At 38.0% G+C, this 27,928-nt stretch overlaps 1 non-coding gene and 1 pseudogene across 1 annotated transcript; both read right to left on the bottom strand.

Moving 5' to 3' along the window:
- Positions 1–557: 557 nt before the first annotated feature.
- Positions 558–25,935, bottom strand: LOC149164443 (transcription factor GTE4-like; annotated as a pseudogene).
- On the bottom strand, positions 15,482–15,554 carry TRNAA-AGC (transfer RNA alanine (anticodon AGC)). Its single transcript has one exon. It is a non-coding gene; the product is annotated as a tRNA-Ala (tRNA).
- Positions 25,936–27,928: the final 1,993 nt, after the last annotated feature.

Below are 27,928 nucleotides of genomic sequence, written 5' to 3'. Positions count from 1 at the left end.
TCACAGTAAGTCCTATGATACACCCTTTGAATCAATAATTCAAAGTACAAAACAATGGGCTATAATCTACTTTGTTCAATACTGCCACAATAAAAAAGGACACAATAGGATTGTATGAGCTTAGTTGCTCTTTTACTGTCTACCATGTCTTTTGCACTAAGTTAGTACTTCCTATCCTGTGGCTATGATGGTAAGAATGTACCTACAGAGTGCAACTACCTAAAGACAATCCCTTTTTATAGTAGCATCAATAGTGGTCTCCCTTACAGTCTTACCAATGTTCTTTCAAAATACACAAATGAGAGTTATGATCATATCCTATAATATAACTATCGAGAAAGCAATGTACCAGAGGAATGTGGTTGCATTAAAATATACTGCTCTCTTTTTGGTTATAACAATGCCATAGGCAATGGTGAATAAACAGATTACATGGCATTGCATTCCTACATTGTAACCTCTGAAGCATTTGGGTTCCATCATATGAAAACCAAACATCTGCTTTTCACTCCAAATATGATAAACCATCTTCACCTTCTGCCACAATATCCCCCAAATCAACCCCTAGTTGATGTGTTTGAACCAAAAAGAGGTGAAGTTACAACATAGGCATCAGATTCACTTCCCGAGGAACTCCCATAATTAGAGTCACTGTAAGAAGACCTTGAATCACTATTGGAGCTACTAGAGCTGCTATATTTGTTTGCATAAGAACCATCCTTCTCAACCTCAACAATGGCTAGGTTTTTTGGTGACATGTGATCTTTCTCAACCTCCTACTCACCTTGTTCTCCCTTTTTATTTTTCATTGGTAGCTCTCTTCCAATCATCAGATGCTTATCTTTGGTTGTGTTGACACCTAATCCTCAATGGATGGGTGAACTGGAACGTGAACAATCATCAAGAAGATGAACTGTTCCATCTCCTTTTTTGTATATAATCAATAGTTCTCTAATGAAATTACATATCAGTTTTTCTTCTGCTCATTCTGGAGTTACCTTGGCCTGACATGGTATCAGAGCTCAGGTCCCAGATTCCTTGTAACTCCTCTAATAATGCCTCTGCCTGAACGTTTGCCTGTCCAGAAATGATGGTGCACTGCACCACCTCTGTCGCTGCCCAGAGATGCATTGGACCCAACGCTCATTGAGGCGGTAGACGGTTCGCTAGCTGCTGTTTCGTCCGAGGAGGTAAACGGCTTGGGCGAAGAATCTAGTGTTGCTCCCATTCAAAAAATCTTTGTAAAACCATTGAAGGCCTCTGTTCCCATTGAAGGCAGTGGGTTTTTCTCTTGACCGGGTCTTGCTGTTGTCTCTGGTGGAGCTCGTCTTCACGTTTTCCCGTGGGTTTTCCTGAGAGTTTAGTCGGATTCGTTGAAGGTTCCGAGCACTGTAGTTTACGCAAGGTTTTGATTTTGGTGGGCATCCGGTAGATCTCTTTACCATGGTATTCCTTGCTCTCACCGGCAGTGATGTCGATGCGATTCCTTGCTCTCACCGGCAGTGAACCCAAGAAGAATATATGATAAAGATTCACATTTGGTTGCACAGGATACAAAGTACCTGAATACATCGTTTGAAACAAAGTAGCCCTTGTCCTGAGGCGCAAGGAAGAAAGACTGTGTATTGATGCACAAAGGCGTTTCCAAACAGCGACAACAATAGACTTTTGCACAGCGCTTGCTGATCTCTTCATTGGCAATCTCAGGGCAGTACTCATCATCCAACCATTTTTTTCAAATTGATTCTCAACCACTCAGATTCCTGAAGTGCAGAAGACGGTAACATCCATTCTTCTGGAACTCTCAAATCCTGCACGAATTCATCATTTTCTTTCTCTCTGGTTTTTAACGAGCATACATATCGAGCCGAAATTGGCACTAATTTTTGTACACCCCCTGTAATTGAACTCTCAAATACTGCGCTTCTCCTTTTCGCAATTAGAAACGCTTCGGAATACTTGGGGATTATGTGCGGTTGCAAAGCAGGCAACAAGATATTTGACTGATTAAGCCCTAGAGCTAGGGTTTGTGCCACCTATATAAACAGTTTTTCAAAGCATTCAGTGTATTGTGCTGTTTTTCAAAGTGTTTATATATATATATATATCATTCAAGGCAGTTTTCAAAGCATTCAAGTTATATCAGTCAGAGTGTTTTATATATCAAAACATTTGTAGTGTTGCATGATAAATTGATATACATTGAAGTGATATATTGAAGTGATCCCTTGCGCATTTGTTTTCAAAACATAGTAGTATTGCAGTGATATGTACAATGAAATGCTGATGCTTTTAGCAAATATCAGAAGGATTTGAAGGTTGTAACATAAGGATTTTTTATCAGCAGAAGTAATTTTTACAGAATGCATTCAATCATCTCTATGGTCGGAATAGTTCTCACTAGCAAGGAGAACTATTCTGAATGGTCTCGGATGGTAAAACACACCCTCATCTACAATGAGTTGTGGAAAGGAGTGTGTGTCGGAGAAGAAGACAAAGACCCTATGCAGCCTACATCAGATAAAGAACTTGTCATTTGGGAAAACAAGAACAGCAAAGCCTATGCATTGATCCCAGCATCTGTAAATGAAGAAGTAAGTCGTCATATTTCATCCAATTCCACTGCCTTTGAAGCTTTACAAAAGCTGAAAGAACTCTATGATACACATTCTGCACTTGAAGTTGTTCAGCTCATGATTAAACTCTTCACTCTTGAACTGAAAAATAATGATCCTCTTGCTCTTGCATCTGAAATAAAGTCTATAATGCATGACATTAAATCCACTAAGGTTGAGCTGGATATCTCTCTTATTGCCTTTCTCAAAGCACTCTATCCTACCTACTCCAATTATCTTGAGTCATTACAAGCAAATGGAAATCTTAAAGATATAACCTTTGACTCTCTTGTGAAAAAGTTTGCTGAAAGAGAGAAAGCCTTTGGAAAGAAGATAGTCCCTGAATCTTCTGAAGAGACTGTTTGCCTTGCTCATAAAGAAAAACATCCTGCTCAAGATTCTACAAGAGGAAGAGGTGGACGAAGAGGAAGAGGAAGACACTTCAGAGGCAGGGGGGGCAGACATTCTCAAGCAGAAAAAGCAGATCTGCATTGCATTCGCTGCAAACGAAATGGATCACATGATGCTTCTACATGCAAGCTACCATGGGACAAAATTGAGCAGAGAAGAAATCAGCAGAAAGGTAAAACTGATGACACAGACAAAGGTAAAGCACCTGAATCCACTCACTATATTGAGGCACAATGTAACAGTGGAGTAAATGAAGATTTGTTTAATGCTTCACTTGCTTCTTCGAAAAATGACTGGTTGCTTGATTCAGGAGCAACCTGTCATATGACTCATAGGAAAGATTTTTTTGAAGATTTCACTGACAATGTTGATGGAGCAGTATACTTTGCAGATCAGTCAAAAATCAAGCCATCAGGGCTTGGCACAATCAGGATTAAACTGCCTGGTCTTCCAGACTTTCTTCTGGACCATGTTCCATATCTCCCACAGCTCAAGAGAAACTTGTTGTCCCTGGTCCACATCCGCCAGCAAGGTCACTCCATTCATATGTTTGATGGCAAGCTTGAGGTAAGAAAGGCATCTGACCACTCACTTGTCATGAGGGGTATAGAAGAAGAAAGACTTCTTAAACTGCAAGGAACTTATGCTCATGCACAACATTTCTCATATATTTCTCATCATGAAGAAGGTACACTTCCGTCAAGTTTATTATGGCATGCTAGATTTGGACATTTAAACTATGATATTCTCCGCTTGTTGAAGAAAAATGGTGTTGTTGGTCTGCCTACCATTCCTAGAAAACATAAGCAATGTGATGCTTGCATTCTAGGAAAGCATAGCAAACAGTCTTTTCATGATTCACATTCAAGAGCACATAGGAAGCTTGAACTCATTCATTCAGATTTATGTGGTCCAATGCATGTTCCTTCTGCAAATGGAAATAAATATATCATGACATTTATTGATGATTACACCAGAATGTGTTGGGTTTATTTATTGAAGAACAAATCTGATGCTTTTCAAACATTCAAGAATTTTCATAAGTGGATTGAAAATGATGCACAATCTCATATTGGGTCTATTCGCACTGATAATGGAAAAGAATATACATCAAATGAATTTGAAAACTATCTTCGCCAACATGGGATCAAACATCAAACAATTGTACCTTATAATCCCCAACAGAATGGTGTAGCAGAAAGAATGAATAGAACAATCTTGAATATGGTACGATCCATGCTTTTCTTCAAAAATGTAAAGATAATGTTTTGGGCTGATGCTGTTCTATGTGCTGCATATATAAAGAATAGATGTCCATCTAGTGCTATAAGAAACAAGACTCCTTATGAATTGTGGTATGGACATGTTCCTTCGGTAAAACATCTTAGGGTTTTTGGTTCCACCTGTTATGCTTTAATACCAAAGGTACATAGAAACAAACTTGGTTCTAGAAGTCGTAAGTGTATCTTCCTGGGGTATTCAAACACCTCTAAAGCATACCGTCTCTATGATGAAGTAAATAAAAAGTTTGTTGTATCTAGAGATGTCATTTTTATTGAATCATCCAAATCTAACAGTGTTGTTGAGCGGCAACTTGATCGCTTGGATAGATTCACAAAAACAAAATCATTTCAAGAGTTTGATAATCAGATACCACATCTTGAAGGGGGGATTCCTATACTAGATCAACATGTGGAATCTTCTTCTGAAGAACAATCTCCCTTGCATGAAACTCCAACACCGAATGATCCTTTAAGTGATGTAATTGATAGAATTGGGAGACTCAATCTTGATTCAGTCCTAACTCAATCAACAGAACAGCCTGGACCATCTCAGAAAGGTCCCCCAAAGTGGCTGACAAAGACACTTGAAAGTGTTCATCCTGATGAAATTGGAAAAACAGGAACCAGAAATACAAGCCGACAAGATGGAGGTGGTGTAGATAACTCTAATTCACCTGTTGATATGGATGTTACTTATGATTGTGAATTGAACTTGTCTACAGATTTTGAACCAACTTCCTTCAAAGAAGCTGCTTCTCATGATGAATGGAAAGAAGCGATGCAGAAGGAGTATGATGCCCTCATAAAGAATGGCACTTGGAAGCTGGTTGATCCTCCATTTGGAACCAAACCAATTGGCTACAAGTGGGTCTACAAGAACAAGTACAAAGCTTATGGCTCACTTGACAAGCACAAAGCTAGGCTTGTGGCAAAAGGTTTTGCACAGAAGGAAGGGGTCGATTATGAGGAAACTTTTGCCCCCACAAAAAAATGGGCCACCATCCGGACACTCTTTGCACTAGCTGCTCAGAACGGTTGGAAAGTCCATCAAATGGATGTAAAAACTGCGTTCTTGAATGGAGATCTAAAAGAGAATGTTTTTATGTCCCAGCCTGAAGGATTTGCTATGAAAGGACATGAACACAAGTATGCAAACTTGTGAAGTCCTTGTATGGCCTCAAACAAGCACCATGAGCCTGGTATGAAAAACTAACTGAGCATCTTCTGAAACTCAACTTCAAACATTTTGATCTTGATGATGCAACTTTATTTGTCAAGAAAGTTGGCAAAACAGTTGTATATCTTGTGGTATATGTAGATGATCTTTTAATGACTGGGAACAATGAAAGCTATATTGCATCCATAAAGAAAGAATTAGGAAAAAGTTTTGAAATGACTGATTTGGGCGATGTTCATTACTATCTTGGCATTGAAGTAACCCAACATCCAAAATCCATATTTCTTTCTCAAAAGAAATACATTGGAGATTTGTTAAACAGATTTGGCATGACAGAGTGCAATCCTCTTTCTACTCCAATGGAACAAAACTTCAAGCTCACATCTATTGAAGGAAAGGAATTTGAGGATGCAACAAAGTATAGACAACTTGTAGGAAGTCTCATCTACCTCACTACTACCAGACCAGACATTTCATTTGTTGTTGGAATCCTCTCCAGGTTTATGCAAAAGCCTTGTGAGGGACATTGGTCTGCTGCAAAAAGAGTTCTAAGGTACTTGAAGGGAACTCAAGACCTTGGAATCAAGTATACACAGGTGGACGACTTCAACTTGATTGGATACTCTGATTCAGACTTCGATGGAGACAAAGAAACTGGGGTATCTACTTCAGGATATGCTATGAGTCTTGGATCAGGAGCTGTCTCCTGGAGATCACGCAAACAATCAGTACCAGCAGATTCCACAACAGAAGCAGAATACGTGGCAGCAGCTGAAGCAACGAAAGAAATTGTGTGGCTCAGGAAAATTCTTGAAAATTTGCAGGTAAAACAAATACAATCAACTCCACTCATGATTGATAACACCTCTGCAATAAAGTTGGCCAAGAACCCAAAGTTCCATGATCGTACTAAGCACATCAATACTAAATATCATCTGATCCGACATCATGTTGAGGCCAAAACAATCCATCTCCGTCATTGTTCCACAAACGAGCAAATTGCAGACATCTTCACCAAAGCGCTTGGAAGAGAAAAGCTTGAAAGATTCAGAACGATGCTTGGACTCACCAACATCCCTTCAGATTAAGGGGGGGAATGTTGACACCTAATCCTCAACGGATGGGTGAACTGGAACGTGAAAAGTCATCAAGAAGATGAACTGTTCCGTCTCCTTTTTTGTATATAATCAATAGTTCTCTAATGAAATTACATATCAGTTTTTCTTCTGCTCATTCTGGAGTTACCCTGGCCTGACAGGTTGAACCATATTCACTCATTCTTTTACACTGGTAAGCAAGTGACACTTTTTCCTTGTTCTTGCTCAAGCTTTTCTTGTAGTTCGTAAAAAATCTATCGAGTTCCCAAATAGTCCTAGTGTCGAAACTATTGATGTCAACCTCTATCTTTTCATCGTGCTGGAATAGAGATGGATTTCTCTTCTTTATGATCTGAACTATAAGTTCCAATCTCTCTTGAGGGAAATTTTGAAGGTTTGTACTTAGCTTTTTCTTTTCTTCATAAGTCATATCATGTTTATGGGGATATTTGGCCTTAGGTTTTCTGGCAGTTGGGGTTTTACTTGGATGGTGATTTTTGGATTTGGGTGTTGGGGGAGATGGCCCTCCAATAGGTTCTGATTTCTTTAAATTCTTCTTTGAGTCTTGGAAGGACGATTTCTCAGCACTGTTGCTTGCCCCAAGTCCCTGCCCACTTCTAAGCCTCATCTTACCATCAAGGTGTTCTTCATATATGGCCTTCCAATGCTCCTCAAATAATTGCAACAATTTCTCGGTCATTGTATGAACTTCATGCCATTTTGGGTTATAAGTCATGCGATTACATAATTTCAGTTTCACATCTTCGGCAAATGATGCAGGTGATTTGTATAGGTTTTTCTCCAGCTTTGACTTAACAGTACCAAGGTCCATTGGCCTTTTTATTATCGTATGATAATCATGAAGCCCCAGTGCCTGTGCATCAACTGGTAAGTTAAACACCCAACCATACTTGTGTTTCATCATCTTTGTAAGCAACAAGTTGCACTATTTTAAGACCTCATTCACAGACTTCTGCGGCATGAACTCTTTTCCTACCTGCATTGTTTCTTCATAAAATACTTTGGATTGTGAAATCTTTTTGCTACCAGTAGATTTAGATTTCTTACTCTTTGTAGGTGGGAATTTATCTTTTCCCAAAATAAACTATGAATTGCAGTAATATTAGTTGTCCTTTGGTGTGCACTTCCCCTTTTCCCCATGTCGCTTGAAATTTGATCGTTTTCCATGAGAGAAATGCTCAACTTACGAGCAGGATTAGACTCTCGTTGAGCCTGCTTAGGCGTGATCGCTCCACCAGATGCCACTTTAGATGTGACCTCCTTGCGACCATTGTTCCTAATGTCATTTCCAGAGAATCGTGAGGCTCTATATTAGCCAAATCAGAGGGTACTAAGGGCTTTGCATATGCGGATTGCAAAGGCCTTTATCTTGACAGGAAATTTGCAGGGTTTTCGAGAAGAAAATGGAGTTTGTCCTGGGAAGACTGGAAGCGGGTTTTCTGAAGCTGAACATGGAGGATTTTGATGGGGAGGATTTTGAGTAACCCTCGGCAGGGACAACAAGAAATCGACACTGGATGTCCATTTGCATGAGAGAAACAAAGAGACTTCCACCCCACTTTCTTCCACATGTCAAATTTGGAATGGACCGAGGAGGACAAAAATTAAGCACTCTAATTTGCTGGAGTGAAAAATGTTTGCACACCGGAATCCTGCAGAGAAAAACTCTTTTCGGCATAATTACACTTTATCACCATTTCAAATGTATTTGGTATTTTTTTTATTTTTTATAAAACATTTTAATGGCCTAAGAAATATCGGATAAGAATGAAATTCTGTCTTTTTATGAATTACCATCTAATAATTACAAATGGCTTAATTTCTTTGAATAATAATGATGAGTCAACTACATTAGTGCATAGAAACTAGTAAACACTCACTATTCTCACTAGTAAACATTAAAAAACAAAGGTTATAATTTTTAGATTTGTTAAAATTGTCCACCTTAAGTCCTATCACTGAGGCTATTAATAACATATGTCAAATTTGCAGCGAAAAAATATGTACACAAGGCAAAGTTAAATTTTGCAGCAAAAAATATATTAATAAAAATGATTTTCATATATTCTTTAATAACATGGAAATATAGCTAAATTTGTGGCTAATCGAAATGGTGGAAATGATGGCATGGTACAATAAAAAAATTAGTATTATTACAAACTTCTGAATATGATAAATGCAACGCAACTATATATATATATATATATATATATATATATATTTTGTGTTGATCGGGTAAAGTAAATATAAATATTTTTACTCAATTAAATAAAAAATTGAAATTAATAAATCATTTTTGTTAGTTTTGTGTTTTAAGTTTTGATAACTTATGGGTTTATGGAATTTGTTATGATAAAGCTTATTTAAATATTTGAAGAAATCCATTATGAAACGCAAGAGTATCAATTTAGATCCATCTTAACTTCAAACTTTATCTTTCTTGGTGCTTGGTGGATCCAAATTTAAAATGGATTAAGCTAGTTTTAGTATAGAATTTTATGTGATTTAATATAAATTTAAAGTGGATTATTACAAAAGTAAATATAAATTTGTTTTTTTAATATTGTGTATCATATACAAGATGACCAAAATTTCTAATGTACACTCCACCAATCATCAAAGACACATAACGATATTTGTAAGATCAAAGAATACAAGATTTGGTTAAATATAAAGAAAAGATAATAGCTAATTGAAATGTTACATCTAAAGAAATGATTATAGCTAACTAAAACTTATTATTATTAACTAATAGTAATGTTTTTGATATTAATAATATTATTAATAACAAAGGATGAAAAAAAAGGATTAGAGAGAGGTGTTAGAAGTTTGGGAATATCTAATGAGAAAATGGATATTGGGTTTCTAAGAGCGAATAATTTTAGATCCATTTTATGATTGAAGTCGTTGGGATGTTTTTCAATTCCAAGGATTTTTCCAATGATGCATTGATCAGAAAAAGGAGATGAAACTAGAATTTTGAAATCATCAAATTTGATTAGATGATTGGTATTATGGGAATGTTGAGCTAGAGTAGAATTTGAGATTGAATTATGATGGATGTCACCTATATGCTCTTTGAGTCATGCATTAAAGTTTAAATTAATTAATAATATCAATAGTATTAATTAATTAATTAATATGAACAAGAAGATCCTTTTTTTAATTAATTAATTTCACCCAGTTAGGGTGGAAGAGCCAATAAGAATGGAGCTCAGGGGGGTACCCCCACCCCACCGACTCCCAAGATCATTAAGGAGGAGGGTGGGGTGGTGTGGCTTGCTCCCTCCCCCTCCCCCTCCCCCTATGCAAGATACATGTGGAGATTGATTATCTGCTCTAATGGAGTATCAAGTTCCCGTACCTTATTTCTCGATTGTTCTGATGCTAAGCAAATTATTGCATTATATGATTGGTTTTCACGGGATGTAAGTGGAATTATTAGGCACTCCTACGCACCTGGGTTTAAGGATTTCTGGTGGTGCACGCTTGAAAGTGTGGGAGTCAAAATTGGAAACTTTGTGTTAGAGAAGGAAAACTGAGTTGTATTTGAATATCAATCTTTGGAAAGGTTGAATCTTATTATCTCTTGGAGCATGAGGCGGTGGTGCAGGCATGGAGGACGATGCACCGGGTGGGATTTTTGGTTTGAAAATAGTGTATGTTCATTGTGCCCCTTCAGTCCTTGAGGTGTAGTTCTTCGACGCTATTACAAAAGGGAGTTTCAACTCTCTATTGGTTCCAAGTTAAGGTAATCATGGGACCCTGGTTCCATTTTCTTTTCTTTCCAGTTCAAGATGGTTTCTAGTTTATTTTTGGTTAATATATGCATTGACTCCTAGTGGGGATTGTGGCCATTCTGGTTGGTTTTCTCTCAAGGGCTTTGTTACATTTGTAATTCTCTATTCCTCCCAGGTTGAAAGTCATTTTGGACTCAAGCTGTTTAATGTAATCTTAAGGCTATGGTTTTAGTGTTATAGACTCCCTTTAGTCCTTTCTCATATAATTGCAGGTGAAACGTGTGTTATCATAACCTTCTAGTGTTGGGGAAAGGTGATAACTGTTGTTAATTTTAGTCTTCAAAATCTTTTGTACGCACCCAAGGAATTTGTCTATGTTTGGTATTGGGGAAAATACGTCAATTGTTGTCTCAGAGTTTGTAGGTTATGATTCTAGCTTGGTCCATTATGTCATGCTAGCGTGGATGCAATGGATGAGGATTTGGTGAGTGAATACAGACCAGTTGACCTCACATTAAGATCATGGCCCAGGAGGCGGCTGTTGCATACCATGTAGCGACCTCACCAGGGATTCATGTTGAACTATAATGGGTAGACAAGCATGTTCGTTAAGATAAATAGGCCTTTTCGAACTTTGAACTTATGGATGAAGTTTATCACTAGCTCCATGACCTTAAACACACCAAGGGAAGGAGAAACCCATACATGCATAATATTTCTCTTCATTAGTACTTGAAGACATTATTGGGGTAAGTTTTAAACGAAAATCATGAGGACATAAATGAAATAATCTACTTCCTTAATGACTTCCAATGGAACCAATGGAGAATGTAAGACAACCTTGGTAGATTAGAAGCTTGCTTGACCCATCTAGAAAAGCACATACAATTTGAATTCAAGCTTCCAGTACCCCCACCAGGCTAGAAGACCCAGTTCTTGTGACATCATCAAATTCTTAGAATAGTTACCTATTTTGGCTTGTGTATATTATTTCTCTGAATTTCTAGGCTTTTGTTGTTTTGGATAGTGTAGTCAATTTTGTCTGTTGTAGAAACTTTGGTATATCACAACTAACCAACAAATTTGGGAAGAGTGAGGCTAGTGTAATTTTATAAAAGTGTTATCAACGATCTAATCTATTTCTTAATAAAAAACTATATATATATATATATGATTATGACCTTAATAATAATTAACAACAATAATATTATTTTATTAGTATTATTAAATAATACTAATACAAAAAATACATATAATAATATTTATGATTTTTTGTATTCAAGCTTCTATGATCCATAATGAATTAAGCAAGGTCTTTTGGTAGAAATCACATCAGAGAATTTTTTTGGCCGATGCTTTTTCAACCAACAAGTTTGGTTCATCATGAGGACCAGATGAAGAGGCAGACCATGGCAAAGGCTTAAAGAGATACCAATATTTAAGCCTTTGCCATGGTCCGCCTCTTCATCTTGTCCTAATGATAAACCACACTTGTTGGTTTGAAATGCTCGGCCAAAAAAATTCTCTTATGTAATTTCTACTAAAACAATTTACTTAATATTTATAATAATAATTATATTCTAATTAATGAATATCAATAATAAACCTCTCTCTTAACCTAAGTAATTAATAATTTAACTTAATTAACTAAAAACTACAAATAATAATAATATCATTAATAACCAAAGTCTCACCTATTTCCCCTTTCTTGTCCATTCTAACTTCCTAAATCCCTTTCTCCCCAACCCAAAAGAAATACTCTAATGCATATATATTTTTTTTTCACTTTAAATCTTGAAATGTTTTTTTCCTTAATTTTAATTAATTAAAAAAAGTTGTCACGTTTCAGTTAGTTGTTAACTTCCTCTCCATTTAACTAGGTCTTAGACTCTTTTCTCTCACGAACAACTTTATGTTTTCTTAATGATGAGTAGAGCATCAACACAAAATGTCAATCATTTCGTATATGATAAGTAATGTTTCTAAAGAAATATCACCATATAATGTAGTGGTGAAAATATACATATTCATATAAAATTATTGTTTTATAAATAATTACTTATTAAAATTTATTAGTTATTAAATTTATATAATTATACTAATAATAAATATTTACGATATTTTAAAAAAAAATGAAAATAATGTTTTGGCAGGTCATGAGTATGGTTTAAACTACACATCCTAAGTTTTTAACACGTATTTTCAACTTATCTCCTTAAATTTTTACTCAAATTTCGAGCAAGAGTACTCATTGGATGCAAAATTTAATTACTCATCCAATGAGTACTCATGTTGCATATTTTCAATGGACCGTGCTACACGAAAAATGAGAAATACATGAAAAACGTGATTGCAATCACATTTTTTTCATGTATTTCTCATTTTTCTTGTAACAGGATGCATCGAAAGTATGCAACATTAGTACTCCTTGGATGAGGAATCAAATTCTTCATCCAACGAGCGTTTCCACTCGAAATTTGAGTAAACCCATAGAGAGATAAGTTAAAAATAAGAGTTGAAAAATTAGTTTTTTCTTTTTTCCCTCTAAAATTTGATGATGTAATCTAATCTTATTTTATTATTTCCACTATTATTTTATAATTTCCTTAGGAGGCCCATTTTAGACCTCAAAACCCCCCTAATGAAATATAAGCATCCTTCCTATCAATTAAGGTTAACAAACCTCTCCAATCAATTTTTCTCTATCTGCAATACAACATTCTTTTTCATGGGGTTTTACCAAGCTTCTTACTATGTGAATTGTTGGGAGGCTTGTGTGTAGTATGCTTATAGGTGGTTTCAAGACTTTGGCTTTGACTTGAACTGTTACTACTAGGTCTACTTCCATTGATGTTGCATACACATTGACATTCCATATAGAGAGTGTGTGCAGGTAAGTAGATAGAAAGTGGTGTGAAATCAATAGCGGTGGGATAAAAGGCACCTTGTGTTAGCTATAATAAAGTGGTGGCAACTCAGTAACATTGGGATGATAAGCACCACAATGTTACGCATAATGATAAATTACAATAGTATAATTATGCAATATCATAAGATTTGGGGTGTAAAAGTCTCTAAAATATATGTGAAATTGTCAAAAATAAATAAATAAACTATATCTCTAAAATATATCCAATCAATTTTCAAATAAAATTATGTTAATTCATTATTATTTTTTTGGGATGTTGAATCCGAAAGTGAATTATATATATTTATCTATATCAAAGGTGGTTGTTAGCTTTGAGGGTTAGCTCAATTGGTTGAGTCTTTGTTGTTAAAACACTTATACTATTGAGAGGTCATGGGTTCAATTCTCTCGACACTCTCAGGGTTAGATTCTGTGGTTATATATATTTATCTATATCAAAGGTGATTGTTAGCTTTGAGGGTTAGTTCAATTGGTTAAGTCTCTATTGTTAAAACACTTATACTATTAAGAGGTCATGGGTTCAATTCTCTTGACACTCTCAGGTTAGTCTAAAATTCTTTGCACTCTACTTGGTACTCATTGAGCCTTATTCTAAAAGGTAGAGGTGATACTCCTTGAGTCTTAGTGAATTCCCTATGAGCATCAATATGATGTGGACACAACAGAAAAACAATAACAATGTCAATTGCAGTGAAAACAAAAACTCAAGGGAAAGGCATAAAACCAACATCTATCGAGCATCCATCCACCTCCAGAGTGATATGAAGCCCATCCATGGAGGCGAGTAGACCCTGCTTAGACAAGGCATCCGCAACAACGTTGTGCACTTTGTTGATGTGTTGTATAGTGACTCCCGGAAGTGTGTCCTTTAGATATGTGATGTTCCTAAGCCAACCTTGTAGATGGGGGTGTGAAATAGTGGAGGTGCCCAAGACATGATTAATGATGGCCTGGGAGTCTCCATATATGCTTAAGTTGTGTATATCTAGAAAGCCCGCAAACCAGAACAACCCCCAAAGTGCCATAGCCTCCGCCTTCATATTAGTTCCACACCCCCCCATAGTGTATCTTATATTGCATGTTATAATCCATACAAATCCAAATACCGCATCCGCATCTACCTCCCTGTTCAGCGCCCTCAAAAAAACTAGCAGGGTAGGAGATGTACGGATCAATAGACCTGTCGGGCACTGAAAATGTACGTGGTTGTGGCAACAATAGTGGTCTAATCCAAGTGAGTATCATATCAATGATCCTGTCAACATTGTGGAAAATATTATCAAAGATAATGTTATTTCTAGCTTTCCAGAATTCCCAAAATGTGATCAGCGGAATGGCCCTCCTATGTCTATTATATGTACTCCACCATAACAAGCATGTTTCTATAGAACTGTGGTCAATTTATGTGAAGGAGAATAAAGTAGACAAACTATACCAACCATGTACAACTAAGGGGCATTTTAAGAGTATGTGCACATTGTCCTCCTCCTACCCGCAAAATACACATATAGCAGGGCCCAAGGAGCCTCTCTTCTTCAGATTCTCCCATTGAGCTTCTTGTTCTTCCGTACAAGCCAGGTGTAAAAGATCATTTTGTGATTCTCCCCATTGAGCTTCTTGTTCTTCCGTACAAGCCAGGTGTAAAAGATCATTTGTGTGGGGCGTGTACTTTCTAGAACCTAAAAAGCCAAGCGCAGTTTTGGTTATAATGTATGCTGCTACAAATATATTTATATGAATCAGAAATCACTGCCAGTAGGTTGGGAGCTTCCTATCTCAATATAAATATATGATATTTCAATTCCGGTATTTATTTGGTATGGCCGTTGAAAATAATATATGATATTTCAATTCCGGTATTTATTTGGTATTGCCGTTGAAAATAATATATGATATTTCAATTCCGGTATTTATTTGGCATGGCCGTCAAAAATTCATTTTCAGCGTTGAATTTCAAATTCCCGTCATCGGTTTTTTTGAGAAGACAGAAACCAACAAATCCCGGTATTGGGAAACTATGATATTCATCCGGAATTAATAAATTGAATTTCAAATTCCCGTCATCGGTTTTTTTGAGAAGACAGAAACCAACCAATTCCGGTATTTGGAAACTATGATATTCATCCGGAATTAATTTGGTATTCTGGTATTGGAAACTAAAATTTATATTCCCGTCATCAGTTTTTCTGGAAGACAGAAACCAACCGATGGAGATGCGGGGTATCGATCCCCGTACCTCTCGCATGCTAAGCGAGCGCTCTACCATCTGAGCTACATCCCCAGTTGATAAAATTACGACCTTGACATTTTCCTGATCCAGGCCATTTTATTACTCGAAACCATAACCGTAAAGATGGCGTTCCATAACTTTGGGTAACCGTCAAGATGGCGTTCCATAAAGATGTGGTTCAGTAATATTTGAATTTGTGGCAATTCTTTACCCATAAGTAGGCCCTTGCCCTTTCTAAAACTTATACTGCCACTTGAAACTTTGCTTTTATCTGAATGACAGATCAAATGATCTTGTACTTATTAATTAATTGAATTTCTAATAATCCCGCACTGATTCCTGTTACAGGCTCTACCAAGGGCAAAGCTTGACTGAAATGCGATCAATTTCAAGGCTGTGATGTGCTAATCGATTTATCAGCAGATGGCTCTGTTTCAATTTTGCCCCCATGGTTGTCACAAATTCGTGTTTCAGTCAGACTTATACAGAGAAGAATTTATTAAAGTGGAAAACTAGGCCACTGAACACCTTTATTCAAATCAGTGGTTATGAAATCTGGGTCTAAGTTTCACAAAGTAAGAGAAAACATAGTAACAGAAACAAGAGTATCATTCAGCTTGGGGCAAGTTTTCACATTTATTTTTCTTTCCTTTCTTCTTAGCTACTTTCACACCTCCATTTGGGTGAGGAGTATGCTAGCTGAAGAATGTCTTGACACGCTGCTGATACGTCCTCTCATAAATATATACTCCACATTGACATTGTATAAGATCTATAGCCAAAAAACGCCCCAAGACAATAATAATTTTTAACTTAAATAAATAAATTTAATTTAATTGTTTTATTTTTTAGTTTTCTATATTATTAAAATTAAATCAGTGTTGACCTAATCATTAGGATTAGGTGAATATAACTTAAATAAATAAATAAGTAATATGAACAGTCGGAAGATGAAGTGAATAGTCTCTCTCACATGTATATAATGAAGACTTACCTGAAGAAATAAAATATACAAATCAATTTTGGTTGAGTAGTCACTGCCTGGTCTGACATAGTATCAGAGCCAGCTCCCAAAATAGTTGTAACTTCCTTCTGCCTACTGCTCTCTGTCCTTTGCCCCTGTGGAGTCTGCCTACTGAGCTCTCTGTCCACTGTCTACTGTGCTCTCTGTCCTCTCTGTCCACTGCACAATCTATCTATTGTTCTTAATGCCTAAATTCAGAAAGCGTTGAGAGAGGGACGACTTCAGAACTGGAATACTGTCTGAAGATGTTTCGGTGTAATATTGTCTCGCTGCGTGGCCCCAAGAGCCATTGTGAGGCTATCATTTTTGTTTCTTGCATCGATGTTGCAGTGAATGCCATCCCAGTAAAATTTCCTACCTGGAAATGTTTTCAGGTCAAAGAAAAATACTGATGCAGGGCAAAAAATATTTCGAACTTTTTAGCATTAGAAGTGCATGTGAGATTAGCAGCGATTGTGAAGAACGCTGGTGCGGTGAGCGATTGTGAAGAACCTTGCTCCTGAGATTAGATTGAAGGACATGGTACATGCAATTTAATCTGAAGGCTGGCACGTTGAGTAAATTGAAGTTTGAAGAACGTTGTTCCACAACGCTGCTCCGGAACGCTGCATTGAACTATTGATTTGAACGTTGCTCTGTTGGAGAACGTTGCTCCTGTTTTGAAGAACGCTGGTATATATATGTTGAGTTTTTTTTGGCTATACGTCGTTTTGGCATTGTATTGAGCTGTTCATGGCATATGTTAAATGGTGTGCGTTGAATATTAAACCGTTTTGAACGCTGGTCCATTGGTCAAATCACATGGAATGTGTTGAACTGTTTTGAAGGGCATTGAATATTGAACTGTTCATGGCATATGTTAAATGGTATGCGTTGAATAGTGAACTGTTTTGAATATACTGGCTGCCTGTAAATTGAAAGTTGCACTGGTCATTACGGTGAATTTAAGCTTGGAGTTACTATCTGATCTAACATGGTATCACGCTGCTGGAATGCTGTTGGAAACTCTGATATATATCTTTGTTGTATGCATTGTAAAGCTTTGTGTCCAGCACTGTACAGTTTTTATATATTTATGGTATATTTAGGCTGCCATATATATACACACAGTCACTCAAAATAAGACTAGTAGTAAAGTTTATCTCCTCTACAGGTTTGAATCTACTACCAAGTGGCACATGCACCTTAGTCAAATCAATTAGTCTACATCTTATAGATTATTTTGTTTGTTGATTTTAAGATGATGCGTTTACTTTTAAATTTATCCATCACAATTCAAGTTATATATAGATATAATCCAATGTAATGATTTTGGAATCATAAAGTAAAATTGTTTACTATTAAAATGTGGAAAAAAGAAAAAGAAAAAAAAAATTAATACAAAATGATTGATTGAATAAATAATTTGGTTAGTCCACCCTAAACATGTCTTGCACAAAATCTCTAATGTTTAAGTATATAATTTTTTTTAATGTTATTTATATTTATAATTGAGTGGTTAAGGTATGTTTCTCCTAAGTATAATTTATCATTCAAAATTATTTAATTGTGCGCTTTGAACCCTAGTTATCATTGTACATTTCCTCTCCAACCATGCTTTTGGATCTTGGATGGGGCCACACTCCCTCTTTAGATGTCGAGGTAGTTGCTTATTGTAGTTGTGTTGCCATTCTTAGAAAAGAATTCTAGAAGTCAAAACCACCTTGATCTATGAAGAAATTAGATAATATTTCACAGGTTTCCCTCCCTACAAATGTTGCTTTTCATATGGCTTTAGCTTTGTCAAAGAGAGGACTTATTGGCTAACTTATTAGAATTTGGCCCTTTCTCAAATTGATTGACTTATGGGTGTAGAAAAACTATCAAGTTTTAATAAAAGGAAAACTCTCATGTTATTTCTATGGTCAAGGGTTTTGTGCCTTTTGTTCGAGTCAAAGAATGACAAAGATTCAATCTTTAGAAATGGGCCTTATTTCTTCAAGACTAGAAAAATGTACCTGAATTACCCAAAGTTAGATGTCCCCTTTGTTGTTCATGTTTGGGTATGATTGCTCCATTTAACTATGTAATGTTGGAATGAATATTCTTTAAGAGCATTGAAAATATAACGGGGAAATACATCAACAAAGCTTAACATAAAGAAGGTATCTTCACTTGTGCAAGGATTTGTGTTGAGGTGGATTTAGAAAAAGAAGGGATGGAATCTATTATTCTCACTATAGACACATGAGAGCATTCGTAGAAGTTGGATTATAAACAATTACCATTCAAATGCAAAACTAGAATATGGGCACTTTGCAAAATACTACCAAAAGAACTCCCCCAAGCTCAAGAAATCTTGAATAAGCAACAATAATGGAAAATGGTGAGGAAAATAAAGGGATCCAAATAACCAAACTCTACAAGTGTAGACCAAGCCAATCCTTAAAGACAGATAGCTCTATATTGTACTAAGAAAATAAAGGCTAGCCATCAAGCTACTCACTCAACCTCAAATCATGCTCCTTCAGTGACTTTTTGCACTCCATATTCAAGGCTCATGTAACACCCTCCTCCCACATCTACCTAAGAAATCGGCCATCCGGGGTAAACATGCAATGAGAGGCCACTATGATATGATTCGACCTCATAAGTCACATTAAGGAAGTGGAACAGACGAAAACACACCATACAAACATCCAACATCATCAAATGAACCTTAAGAGGACAAGTCAGCCTGTCCCTAGCGCCCACTATTGTTTTAGGTCTCTTGGGCCATAGTCGCTCTCATGTTATGGGCAAGGGAGTGACCAACAACCTAAAGTCACTCTCACAGGCCTGCCTGCCAGCGACTGTGGACCGAAATTGTCAGTTCTATGCTAGCAACTCCGGGATTTGAGCCACTTTTTCAAGCCCAGGTCACTGCCCAGAACTGATCCATCTCTTAAATTCAGTAAAGTAACAGGGAAATGAAAGTACTAAAGAAAATACTTGTTCAAGACCTTGACTGGATCCCTACTAGCCATGACAGGCATTTTGTCAAACATATCATCGACATGTAATCTACAGGTGTAAATAACAGAGTTAAGTGTAGGGATCTCATACTTATCTGAGAATCGCTATGAACCATTGTTTCCTTATGCCATTTGCTGCATTATCATCTATTAGGTCATAGACACATTATCCATTCACATACAAGTAAAAACATGCTGAGAGCCATACATAGCTGTTGTCATAAAATGTGCATATAACTAGCATAATAGGAACAAAAATATAATAAACATATCAACCATCAAATCCATAAATACATCAGTACCTTTACACATGAGAATCAAGGGGAATGGATTTCTCATTAATGAATGCAATGAACCAACCGGAGATGGGACTACCAAGTTCCACCCTACCGTAGAATGGTTGAGTCAAATCTCTCTTCATCCATTCACCCCCATGCCATATTCCAAGCATGAATGTGGGATCTCATAGAATACATCAAACAAAACTCATCCAGAGCTTCCAAAGGCCATCCACCTCAACCCATCAAACATTGATTCCACTTCACGATCGGAAATCACTAAAACCATCATTGGATTGGTCTCCATCCAAGCCTTCTAGGCCTTCTATAGCATTTGTTCCAACCAAGGCTTCCAGGACTAGTAACTCAACCCACCAAGGGCTTCTAGAGCGTTTGTCCAACCAAGGCTTCCAGGACTAGTAACTCAACCCAAGTTGTTACAGGGCTTCTAGAGCATTTGTCCAACCATTTCTTTTAGGAACTAATAACTCACCCCAAGCTAAGGAAACATGAGAACCAACCAAAACAAAACAATGAAAGTAAACCCACAATCACCATGGCTATCTAGGAAATGGCAAGGCTAGGCAACCCACTGTCAATCTACGCAATCCTCCATGCCAATGATAGATCACAACCAAGAAACGACATGCATATGCCATGCATGCCAAAACTAGTGAAGAAATTATGCATGCAACTCGGTACTTGCAAGCAAATTTGATGTAGCTTCTGATGTTGATTCCTTCTTGAGACTTTCTGCTCTTCTTTGGCCTTCTTCCGCCAAGAATCCAAGTATGGCACACCCTCCAAGAGTGCTCCAAGAAACTCTAAGTATCCAACAATATGAGCAAGAAAGAGAGAGAGAGAAATGAGAGAGCTCCAACACTGAACTGAAAAAAGGTTACCAACTGATCCTCATAAGCCTTTTTATGGATGAGGCCTCTATTTTCTTCATTTTCCATTATTTTCCTTCATTTTCCTCCTCGCATGCAACTTGTGACATTTCACCTCCTTTTTCTCCTAATTTCATTATTTTCATAAATAAATGTGTCAAAATGCCTTTTAATGCCTTAGCCTTTTCCTTTGCCAATTTCCTTAGCCATAAACAACCAAATAAACACCCCCTAGGATGTCTTGCCCAACATTTAGCTTGGAATAAGTGTCCCAGTCATCCGTGGTTATTGTTGTTGAAAATAGCAACAAGAAATGCTAAAAATAGCATTGCTATAGATAACATTTCAGGATACATTCCAATTTTAATTTGTCCTTGAATTAAAATTCAAATTTAGTCTCACCAACTGTTTGAAAAATAATTAATTAATTCATTTTGAGTTAATTAGTTGAGTTAATTAATTAATTAATTCATCTTTGTGAAGACATGCAATAGTTATCCCTTTGATTGAGGAAGTTATCCCTTAATTAAGGAGATACGGATGAGTTGTATTTAGTTAGCTTAGTTAAGTCCAGTTAAATTAGTTCCAAACAGTTTGCGGAACTAATTTTGAGTTCAATCACTTAATGCATGCATGCATGCAACTAGTGTTCTCCAAATAATTGAATATTCTCTCATAAATAACTCATGCATGTCAGTTCTGACAAAGACCTAGTTGAGATTAAAGGTAGGGACAATGTACTATCAGTTGCTAGAATATTCCCATGTGAATATCTCTTGCATGCAAAAGGAATTCATTCCTTGAGGATTGCATAGTTACTACTGAGGTTAGAATAGTGTGTGAGGTGAGAATCACACAGGTGGCAGCTAGAGGACCCAAGAGAAACTGTGCAAGGAAATAGGAGGCTTGGAGGACTGAAGGAAGGCATATGTGTTGTCTATTCTATCTATAAGCAGCAATGAGGGATTGTACTGAGAGCTAGATAGCTTGAGAGCTAAAGCTTTGTGTAATCCTAAGATATTTCCACTTGCATGATAATACAGATAGCGGGGTTTTTAGTTGAGGCTTTTCCCTTAGTGTTCTTCTGTGTTTCATGTGTGATTGAATCTTCTTCTCTGTTATATGTGTTCTGTTTGATCTTGCTCAAAATCGATTAAGCTTCCACAAGTTTGATAGTAGAAGTAGATTAAGTATTTTGCTTTAGTACATTGCATAATCAGTTTAATCTACAGTGAGGATTTCTACATGGTATCAGAGCAAAGGTGATCAAAGTGGAGAACAATATACAAAGAAGGGAGAAGTTCGAAGTTTGAAGTTCTTGATTGTAGGTACTGTTAGCCTCCTGCTGCAGCAGGTATTCATTTTTCATGATTGACATTTTCACATGCCAAATGTGTCATACTTTGCAGGCTGCAGTGTTCCATATCTCCAGAACAGGCCAATGAAGATGCCATGAAATTATCCTAGTCCAAATGCCACTGTTGTATTCCATTTTTGATCACAGTTATCAGGCAGTTTTGCATTCAAAGGAGGTACTCAAGCTGGAATTCACTAACCTCCCCTTCTTCTCATTTCCCCCAAGTCACTTACTAACATCCCCCAAGAGGTCAAGATCTGCTTGAGCCTCTCAGGTTCATCATCTCCATGACATTCGCCTTGGTAAGGATCTGCTTTACTCAAAGGACTGCTCACTCATCATCTAAGAGCCTTCTTTCCCCAACAAAGCCTAAGGTCTCATACCTTAGCGCCCTCTTTGCATCTCCATATTAACTATTAACTTTATTATGTAACTCCCCTATCAGTTTTTCCCTTTCCCTATTAAAATCATGTATATAAAACTCCCCTATGTAAATACCCCTCCCTGGAAATATAGCCATATTTCCTATAAGTCCGGGGAATCACAGTCCATCTGGGGCTGTCTTTAACCCATCCGAGTCATAGCAGGGATTAATCTGACACCTGGCCAGATTAATAACCTCCCCCCCAAAACCCCTAAAAAACCTTCAAAAACCCATTTTTTGCACCTTTTTCCTACGTTCTGTGCATAAAATATTAACCCGCGCCGTTTTTTCACATAAAAACCCCATTCCCTATGTTTTAACCCACCGCCGCGATACATTAAAAAGGGAATATTCCCGCGAATATCCCCACCCTCTAACCCGTCGTTACCCATCTACCGCCAGCCGTTAGATCTGGCCCGCCACAGATCTACGGTGGGCGGGCTTTCCTATATGCAACACTCCCGGGCTTTAGCGTCCGGGAGTTCGGCGATTTTGCCGTCGTACTCTCGCCACGGGTCAAGCTCTGGGGTGTGGCGGAGCCCCCTCCCTCGAGACCGCCTTTGCCCATAAGCGGTGCGCCACAAAACTACTTACCGCACGTGACATCACATCCCACGTCACCCTCTGCCCAGTCACCGCTTGCGTCACCCCCTTTGCCCAGTCACCGCTTGCGTCACCCCCACCTGCCTGCGTGGCCTCCTGCCACGTCACTGCCACGTCATCGTCCGTACATGATGATGTCATCTTGACATCATCTCGCCACGACGTCATGCTGATGACACCCGCCGTACAGCGTCACGTCATGCTGATGTCATCATCAACCTTTTTGTGCGCAGAGGCGAAAATCGCACTTCGGAGCCCCGGAATCCAATTCTGAGGCAGTTTTTGATGAGCGATTTGTGAGATTTTTTGGGCCTGAATGGGGAATCTTCAGGGAATCTTTTTATTCTGCGGCCCCCAGTAAGCCCGAAAGGCGCCGAATGACCCATTTTTCTTCACGAATCTCGCCGGAAGGACCAAAAAACGGTTTTGAAAGAAACAGAGGCCGAGCAGCGGCCATTAAATTGTGAATAAGACCCACAACACGACAGAACAACATCAATTTATTGCCAAAGAGTATCAGAGGAGGAAGGAGAGCCAAAGAGTATCCGCCGAAGATTTTTTAGGGGCTCGAAGCACTTGAACATTGATGAGCCCCCCAGAAAGTCAAATCAAAGAGGAGTAAGCCCATCCTAGCTCTCAAATCACAGTCAAAAGCATTCAATACCGCCAAACAGCAATGGTGCAAAGACCAATGCACAGTTATGACAGATGAAAAGCACAGAGCCACCTGGACAGATATTAACTCATTTTGACACAGCTGCCCCCAGCACAGCTCAAAGATATTTTCTGGCATTTATTTCTAGATAAGATTAGGTTAAAGTAATCAATTTTCTGTCGGACCTGTTAGGTCGGCTGTAATAGATAATTTCGGATATATCTTCCCTATATATACCACCCTCTGTATTGTTTTAAGGGTTGGTTGGTTGATAGTTTTTCAATAGAGACTCGCACTGCATACCTGACATGTTTTCTGTAATCAAAGACTGCTGAAAAGCTTGGAGGAAAGACTGTCTGCACTGTGTCTAATGGTTTCAAGAAGTGAATCTGGAATTCTTGTGCTGCAACATGACTCAATAAGTTTTCCTATCTCTGTTTTTTTTCATTGATATACCATCTAAATAGCAGAAAGAAAGAATAGTCTAGAATTGGTTAACTGCCCTCTATGCTCATTTTCTACTGTTTCTTTATGTTTTCCTCTGGATCAGTCATGAATATGAATTCCCTTCGGCTCATATTTCCCCTAATCCATTCATCTTTGACAGTTGTCTAGGAATTCTTAATTGCTCCTAGATAGAGTTCATTCACTTTCCCCCTTTTAAGCTTAATGAGAGATTCTTTGTTGCCTCTCATTCCTTATCCCTCATCCCATCCTTTAAGCTTTTCAGTGTTGTTTCATGAGCAGCTACCTTGCTCCTTATTTCTCATGTGACCAAGAAAACACACCAGCAGCCCCACTCCTCGACTCCACGCCCAATGGTTTGAAAACTTACCATACAATGTCTTGCCTCTCCACTTGAAATGTCTTCCTTCCCACCAAAAACAATACAAAACCCTTGTGCATCATACCTAGCCTAAAATCATCCATTAAACAAAGCTAAATCTAAAAGAGAGAGCCCTCTCTGACTGCAGGCAGGCTAGAACCTGCAGTCCAAAGTTGGTCTGTGGTTACCTCGGCCGTATCCTTTTCTGGAGCTTTAAGGACAACCTGAGTGATAACATAATGGCGACTCCACTGGGGACCTTCCTCAGATAATTTCACAAAGTTTCACGAAGAAAGTTGGAAAGCTCCGCTATGAGGAACCAAACCTTCACAGCAATTCTTCAAATCTAGTTCTGATCGTTGATGGTGGACAGAGATCAGGCACTCAAAGTTAATATATCCACCTGGCGACTCCACATCATCCTCATAATAAAGGCTCCACTGGAGGAAGGAACCCAAAAGAAATGTATGAGCAGATCAGGCTTTTGACCTGGATTTTGATCCAAGAGGTCATGTTCTTTCTCTTCCATAAAATTTTGCTGTACATATTGTTTAAATTTAACTTTTATGCTTTCCCTTTAGAAAATGTTGAAGAAAGCCCTCCTTGCACATTAGAACAACAACCTCTCAATGCTGCTGATGCTCACCTCATGGTCAAGGGGGACTCTTCCGTCAAATCCAATCATCCTATCCCTGTTCATACCGAACCCAATCATTTAGCCCCTGTACACAATCCCGTGCCTCGTAAGGTTCCTGATAGATATAAGCCACTCATTTTGCCTCCCGTGCTTAATCCTTTGCCCAAAAATCATCCCATATATCTCCCAAAATTTGATGGAGAGAATGGAGTTACTGCCCAAAAGCATATCCAGGCTTTTGAAGATTATTTAAACATTTTCGAGGTAGAAGATGAGGATGTTAGTGTTAGGCTGTTTGCCCTTTCTTTGCAAAGTGAAGTTAGGACTTGGTTTAAAGCATTGCCTGAGGCAAGCATCTCAAATCTCCAGCAGCTATTCAAACTCTTCCTTGATAGATGGATGACCAAAGTCAATTTTCTCATGCTCATAGAAGAATATCAACAGTTAAAAAGGATCCCATCTGAATCTGTTCAGCAATTTTCTGACCGATTCAATCAAGTTTACCATTCTATACCATTGAATATAAGACCTCCCCCTGATTTGGCCCTATTACATTATCCAGCAGCATTTGATCCAGAAATAGAATTCCATCTAAGAGAAAGGGGCCCCTCTACTATGCAACAGATGCAGAACATGGCGGTAGATGTAGAGGTTAATCTGAAAGTTAGGGAGGAGAAGTTGAAAGCAGAAAAAGAGGGTAAACTGGATACCTTGCTAAAGAAAGCAGAGGAACTAAAGCAGACATTCACAATAGAAGTTGAAGGTTTAGAGCACCACAAAAGATCTGTTTTGCAAAGAGAAAGTAATGGTGTTCCTGAACAAACCTACTACAAAACAGATGACTTATTCATGCAGCCATACATGATGGAGCAATCTCCTGATATAACACATGAATATAATAGCTTCCCTTCCTTCAACTGTTTGCCCAAATATGATCAGTATGATGATGATTACGAACCTAATGACCAAATCAGCTTCGCAGAGGAATCAGAGCCTATTTTGGCAAGAAGGACAGTTCAGGCTCATTTGCTTGAACCCAATGATCAGCAGGCCCAGTTTAGCTGTGAAGAAAAGGAGGAAAACGCAGAGGGCATTGAGTTCAGCGAAGGAACTTTACCATTTTGTTTCAAGTCTCTTCAGTTTATTAGGGGAAATCCTCGTGCCATTTATAACCGAGTATCACCATATTTTGATGTTGACCGGCTAGAGGAGAGTCCAGGCCCCGCTCTTAATGCATTAACACTAGATCTGCAGCCCCAAAGTGCTAGTGAGTGTCAGATTGCAGAAGACTCGGAAGCGGCAACATGTGACCAAAAAATCCAACTGGATTCCCTGCCTGTTGATTTTCAGCCATCTCAGATATTTGAAGAAGAAAAAGAACAGTCAGCACAAATCTGTCAGGTGCCATTTGAGCAGGCTTTCAAAGAATTACAGGTTCCATTCCATGTGTTGCACAACCCATCTGAGGGCAAGTTGTGTGATGAGGTAAATCACTGCTCTTCTCCGCTAGCAGGCTGCAAAGCTCAAAATCGAGTTGTGGATGATTCACCAATTTCAAAGCATGATAGCTATCCCAAACTTTTGTACAGTTCTTCAAGTCAGTCTAGCAATAATGTATATATGCTACAGGACCCTTTTGTACAGTTTCTTGTTTCAACAAAGAAGGTCAGCAGCTTCCTGATCTTCTCAAAGATTAATAAAGCCATATCAGATTGCAAGATCTCCATTTCAGGTAACAGCAAGCATAAGCAGCAGGGGCCATTCATATTTATAATGCTTAAGTGGCTGCATTGGCTGTTTCATTACACCTAACAGCAGAGAAAGTATTGGTTAGGGTAGGTAGGTAGGATTAATAAGGCAACCGGCCAAGCAAATTTTGCAGAATACAGCAGCAATTGAATACAAGGCAGTCTGACCTACTGTTCTTGACTTTTCTCAAGGAAAAGCCATCCCCAAGTGGAGCCACTGTTAGCCTCCTGCTGCAACAGGTATTCATTTTTCATGATTGACATTTTCACATGCCAAATATGTCATACTTTGTAGGCTGCAGTGTTCCATATTTCTAGAACAGGCCAATGAAGATGCCATGAAAGTATCCTGGTCCAAATGCCACTGCTGTATTCCATTTTTTATCACAGTTATCAGGCAGTTTTGCATTCAAAGGAGGTACTCAAGCTGGAATTCACTAACCTCCCCTTCTTCTCATTTCCCCCAAGTCACTTACTAACATCCCCCAAGAGGTCAAGATCTGCTTGAGACTCTCAGGTTCATCATCTCCATGACATTCGCCTTGGTAAGGATCTGCTTTACTCAAAGGACTGCTCACTCATCATCTAAGAGCCTTCTTTCCCCAACAAAGCCTAAGGTCTCGTACCTTAGTGCCCTCTTTGCATCTCCATATTAACTATTAACTTTATTATGTAACTCCCCTATTAGTTTTTCCCTTTCCCTATTAAAATCATGTATATAAAACTCCCCTATGTAAATACCCCTCCCTGGCAATATAGCCATATTTCCTATAAGTTCGGGGAATCACAGTCCATCTGGGGCTATCTTTAACCCATCCAAGTCATAGCAAGGATTAATCTGACACCTGGCCAGATTAATAACCTTCCCCCCAAAACCCCTAAAAAACCTTCAAAAACCCATTTTTTGCACCTTTTTCCTATGTTCTGTGCATAAAATATTAACTCGCGCCGTTTTTTCACATAAAAACCCCATTCCCTATGTTTTAACCC

The sequence above is a fragment of the Pinus tabuliformis genome, chromosome 5_1 (assembly GCF_031772625.1).
Source record: "Pinus tabuliformis cultivar Carrire ecotype Pingquan chromosome 5_1, CPIR1, whole genome shotgun sequence".
In the NCBI taxonomy this organism is placed as follows: domain Eukaryota; kingdom Viridiplantae; phylum Streptophyta; class Pinopsida; order Pinales; family Pinaceae; genus Pinus; species Pinus tabuliformis.
The sequence above is the reverse complement of the archived record's forward strand: the minus strand, read 5'-3'. Positions and strand labels throughout refer to the sequence as shown.